Here is a 6,000-nt window from a genome sequence, read left to right as displayed (position 1 = left end):
TCTCCACAGCACTCTTATCCTCCTGCAGAAGGGAGCCCCAGTCCCACCTCACAGGACACAAACTGCAGCCCCCCCAGAAGCTTGGAGGCCTCTGCTGAACTCACCCTGCTTTAATCCATTCTCCTCTGTACCAAGCAACCCAGAACTGGTTGAAATAACCACTTGCTAATAAGCATAGTGGTAACAGACATAACCGAAAACAGCCCACACTAATTGCTTACAAGCAACAACTTCAGACAGCCATGTGTTATTATGTACCAGCTATGGGCATGCATTTCTTTTTTCTCTCTTTATTTCACTTCTGCAACAGTTTTTGAACCTCACAGTTTTACTGCTACCAAGTTAAAGATGTTAACACTTCAGAACTAATGAAGCAGTCTAAAAATTAATTGAAATTTCTTAGCTGAAAGTTCCTCGGTGCTTAATGGACAACGGATCTCTCCTGTGCTGAAGTTTATGCAATCTTTGAACTGAGAGTAAAGGCAGCACAGGCTGAGTGATACACACTGCCTTTTCAACTTGATTGTATTTTACATCCCTCCACTGTAAGTGACTCTGCAAGGTGATGATGGTCAATAGCTGTTTGGGCTTAATACTGCAATTTTCAAAGCAACCTCCCTTCATTGCACCTGGTGGCATCCAGCCTGAATGTACTTGAAATACGTACAAATTTAATCAAAACTGTTGATCAATGGCTTTAAAAGAAATAATGGTTTTGTGTTTGTGAACTGGTTGTAAAAACAGTCACAAATATTCTAAAAGTACCATAAAAAACACAACCTCACAGCATAAATCAGAGAACGCCTTGCAAAGCAGGATCTCTGATGTCTATTACCTGTATATGATTGATTAGTTGCTTATCCCAGCTTCATCTAAGCGACAGTCTACAGTGCATCATGCAAGCACAGCTGTTTCTAAAAATTTAAGAAAAACTTGGGCAGACAAAGCCTGTCACTTCATCCTTATAAAACTTTACATCTAAATCAAATATGTTCTTAAAAAATAAAATCTTAGTTATCTAAGTGGATGGCTCCTACCAGGCAAAAAAGATTAAAAGACAACTACATTTACTTTTAGAATTTGGTTAATGAGTGTGTGAGAATAGCAGCAGTAGTATCATGGGCATTAAGTGCTTTCTGTACTAGAACGACATAGAGAATTCAGAAATCTTGATAGTTTATCTACATTTATTTTAGAAGTGTCTTTAGGATAAGTATTTTTGAGTTTTACTAGTTTTAATTTCTTTGTATAGGAAGGATTATCCACACCTTTGATAACAAACTCCAAATTATTTGGATCCTGGATTATACACAAATATACATGCTCTTCTTCCATGAACTCTTTACGCCTCCTCAGTCCTTGCTATCACTCTCAGATGAGCAGACTAAGTGGCACATTATACTCTGTTAACTGAATAGAGGCTTCGGCATCCAGCTTTGTGCTCAAAAAGTAGAAATGTTCTTTGGTGAGTAAAGATGTCTCCTTCAGTTGCTGCCTACAACTTGCTATTACCTTCCAGTAAATTCAATCTCTTGCCACTTACTAAAATGTAAAACTTCAATCCTGAGGGAATCCTTGAATCAGACTGAAGTGCTATAGATCTTCATCACTGAAAGGAACACCAACTGCACCATGTGGACAGAGCAATATCAATATTGCTTAGAGGGTTTCACGTGACATCAAACCTCCCTCAAATCCATTCAAAAAATTGCTGAAAACAGCTGTATTTATGGTGAAATACCTTACGAACATGGAGGCCTTTAGTTTGCTTCCCTCCTTGTGCCTTCCTTCACTACTGTGATCTGGATTTATTCCAGTTCTTTTTATCAAGTGATAAAAAAATAAAGCATCAAGGTATGAGGAAAAGAAAAATCTTCCCAATAGAGCGGGAAAATAACTCATCAATTCCTAAATCAATTCCTGTATGCCATCATTTCAGAATTGTCTCCCTGGATTTTCTTATGTTTTCGTTGGTTTTCCTTCAATTAATTTACATTTTTAAACAAGCTAGTTTCAACCAAGTTCAAAAGATGAAAATTTGAACAAAGTTCTCCCTTCCACCACATTAAGTGGGAAAGAAAATATACTATTAGGCATCCAGAGGGATAGGGGAAAAAGAAAGTTGAACTATTGCTTGCAAGCACAGTAAAACAACAAAACTTGTACCGAGTGACTGCAAAAAAAAGCCACACATTCTGGAGCAATGTTTTTGCTCTTTTTTCATGCTTTCATAATTTCATAAGTAGTGATCTTCACTGCTGAGTCAGATGGAATCTCCTCTGTCTCAGTGTAATGCTCCCTGTGAATAGAAGGATGCCTCTCCTCAGCTCTGCCGGGCAGAGGACCCAGCTCCCCAGCGATTTAGTCCCAGGCTTCAAGGAAGAAGGATGACCTGGTTGAAACAGGAGTTAAAGCTGTGCTCATTTTTAGAGTGGTATTAAGCTGGAAGATACCAGAAGGAAATCAGAGTACGGCCACATTTCTATGCTACCTTCACACAAGAAATCTCACGCTACAGACCTTTACTGACCTGTAGCAATATGCTGAATCAGATGAAGTTTAAGAAACAGATTCGGATAAGGGCTTTCATGAATCTCCCAGCTAATCAATTTCTGACAGGATTTTCTATTACTTACAAGGCATTTTCCATACACGAATATTAGAGTTTACAACAAAAATATTGTTGGAAAACACTTGGATAATGGTTTTAATGAGAGCATAAACAAAGCCTATAATACGGTAATTAAAGAACAAGAGATGAAAGCTATGCTGGAAATCTGACCTCGCTTAACATATTACCAAAGCCACTGTTACTGGCACAGAGTCACAGGTTGAGTTGATTCTGTTTTCGTGTGAATGCCAGTCTGATATGGAGAACAGAATCTTCTGTGGTTGTGCCAATTTAGAGAAAACTGTTTTAAACAGAATTAAAAGATTCCCAAGTACAAGAACTGAGCACACAGCATTTAATACTGAAGCTTAAATCTAAGTGGACAAAAATATTTTTAAGGCATATTCATTATAGAACTTTCATTTCCTGCTTTTCTTAATTGGCATTAGAAAAGATATACTATCAGGATACAGATAAATTTCAAGATATTCTCAGGAAGGAGAAAAATGAAAATGCTGTTATCTAACGGCAAACTTGGGGTACTTTCCAGGCTGACTTGGATTTCTCAGAAGAGAAGACCTGCTGAAAAAAAGCCTGATTTATTCAAAGCATGTGCCACGAAGCTTCTGTTCAGCCTCATCTTCCAAGGTAAGTGCTAAGATCTGACACGACACCCTGGTGTAGAACTAAATCAGAGATATGGGCACATTGGCCCCAGTCTAAGAAATTATACATAGCCATGTAGTCAAGTGTTAATATTTGTGATTAAAAATTATGCTAAAATTATTTCCTAAACAAAGATAAATTAATGCAGCATTATCAATGGGCAATAAAATGATGGCTCATGTTATGAATTTATACTATTTCACCTTCTACATTATTTTTATCATTACATCTTCTATGATACACTGAAATTTTACAGCACTTCACCAGTCTCTATAAATTGAAATACTCTCGCAAATTATACTGAAATAGCTTTAAGCATTCTTAATATAGTGCAGTACTGGTAATACCTAACAATAGGTGATAGCTGGAATGCTTTTCTAAACATGTTAGAATTGGTTTAGCATTGGATGTTCTAGTCTGATAAGAGACTCCTGCACTAAGGCAATCAACTGAAATTAGAAGCTGGCATGTAAATTACTGTACAAGAAATTGCATTCGCTCCCAACTTCCCTTTTATTATGCATTTGCAGACTCTCTCTGTATAAACAGATTGCAGTGAAAAATTTCTACCAGGAGATGATGAGCAGCAGGAATTGTGTTTTAAAAAAATAATTCTAGGTATTTTTAAGTCTGAAAGATTTGATACTTGAGAATATTGGCAAACAGAACTCATTTTGATCTTCTATTTCACAACATATCCAGCTGGTATGACTAATTTGTTGAACGTATCCTTCACAATGAATGCAACCTGTGAGCCTCAGCTGGGGCACCAAATTTGTTCTGCTATTTTTTTTTTTTTTAATAAGATACCCACAACTTCACATTTGGGATAACACAGAATAGATGGTGTGGCAAGAAACAAGAGGCTGGAGGTTGTTTCTCTTTTAATTAGAAGCAGTTTGGGACTGCTGATTCCAAACAACAGAAATAGCGTATGTGAATTCTGAGACAGTTTCCTGAGACTTTCTACATGTGCCACATGCAGTACTAGAAAGCAAATGCCAACACCACCTTGAAAAGATTTATGTTGTTGCTTATTGTTTTTATCCTTCTTTGAAACTTAGTTTGATTCCAATTTTCTGTACCACTGTACGAAGTATACAGGTTGCTAAGGGCATCTGTAGCAAGGTAGTTTTTTTTTTTTTTGAATTCTACTATTTTTTTAATAATATCTAAATATTATAATATCTAAACAAAGTGGATATCTACTATATCCACCATACTAATTCTTCTGAATTATACTATTTATTCAAAATCTAAAATATATTTTAATCACCAAATTGAACCTCTTATCCCTTGTTCTCTTTTCAGAACAGATGCATAGCACACTTACGCCGCATGCTGACGGGTTTTTGGCTGCTTGTAAATCCTGAAAATATTGATCAGTTAAAAATATTCGGATGCTTGCATCCCTTGATTCTGCTTACCACAGCCTTTCTTTCTGGTCAGCGAGCAGAGCACCAGCAATTTTGTTATAATGATAAATGACCCTCATAGACAGGTCACTCTTTTTTACCTAAAGCCACAATTTGCTCCTTCCTTTAGGTCACAACCTGATTTTTCAGGGTGACAGATTTATTACTTTCTTTGTGTGCTAAAAAACAAATCACCAACAATTGCTCAAAATACCGTCCTGTCACAATAACTTTGAGCACTTCCCAGCCAGAATGATGCAACACAAGAGGGTTTTTTCCTGTTTTTAAAGCAGCACAACCACTTGTACATTTAGTCTTGCTGTTGTAAAGATCCATTTGGTCCATCTCATCATACACAGCATGTCCAGGCTCCCCAAAGAATAAGGTATTTAATATCTTACTAAAAGCACCATTAAGCCTCTCACAATAAGAGGTGTTACTTTTAAAGTCCAAAAGAGGTCCAAAAGAGCAACTGCAGGCTGACCTGTGGTCCTGAAGACTTGTATTTTGAGTGGAGGTAGTAAAACCAAAGTTTGCTTTATGAACACTTCTAGTTCATCCCCATATCTGAAGCATTAGAGCAACTGGACATTTTTACAAGGAAAAGTTGCCATTTCAACTTTCACACATGTCTTCAAGATGACTTTTTCCCAACAACTCTGGTCAATAAAATGGTCTCAGGATGCTGGTCCCAACCAATATCACAAACTAGGACTTATTTTGAACCTGAGTGAAGGCCAGATCAGCAGTCCCTGAGATCTTGGTCCAGCTACAGTTCCCCTAATAGGACACATGTTGTGAATAGGGTAAGGGAAGAGTACTCAAGCATTTAGTTTTTGCCCCTATTTTCTTGGATCATAAATACCTCTTTGTAAACACTAGTAATGACCATGCATTGGTTTAGTAGCTAGCAGATCAACCAAAGCCAACCAACAGGACAGGAGAGGCAGGCACACTTCTCTGCATTATCTGAAGCAGCTTGTAATGATGTGGGTCCTTGAATTCTGAACCTCTTCATTAATCTGCTACTGATAACAGTTTAGCTATTTCTCAGAGGTTTGCAACATCTGACCACAGAAGATTCACCATCTACCTTCCGCACCCCTTTAATGTTCTGCTGTTAATAACAAGTGCTTTGTGAAGAAAAGCACTTACTAAGACATACAAATATCAACAATTATCAAGTTCAAATCATTCCAAAATACCTTAATTGACACTGCTGAGTACTAGGAGGCTGCAACAGCACTCAGAACTGTAGAGTGTGCTGGAAGCCAACTTAAATATCACCTAGTTCCAGTCCCCTGCTGT

The sequence above is a fragment of the Tetrao urogallus genome (assembly GCF_951394365.1).
Source record: "Tetrao urogallus genome assembly, chromosome: 5".
In the NCBI taxonomy this organism is placed as follows: domain Eukaryota; kingdom Metazoa; phylum Chordata; class Aves; order Galliformes; family Phasianidae; genus Tetrao; species Tetrao urogallus.
The sequence above is the reverse complement of the archived record's forward strand: the minus strand, read 5'-3'. Positions refer to the sequence as shown.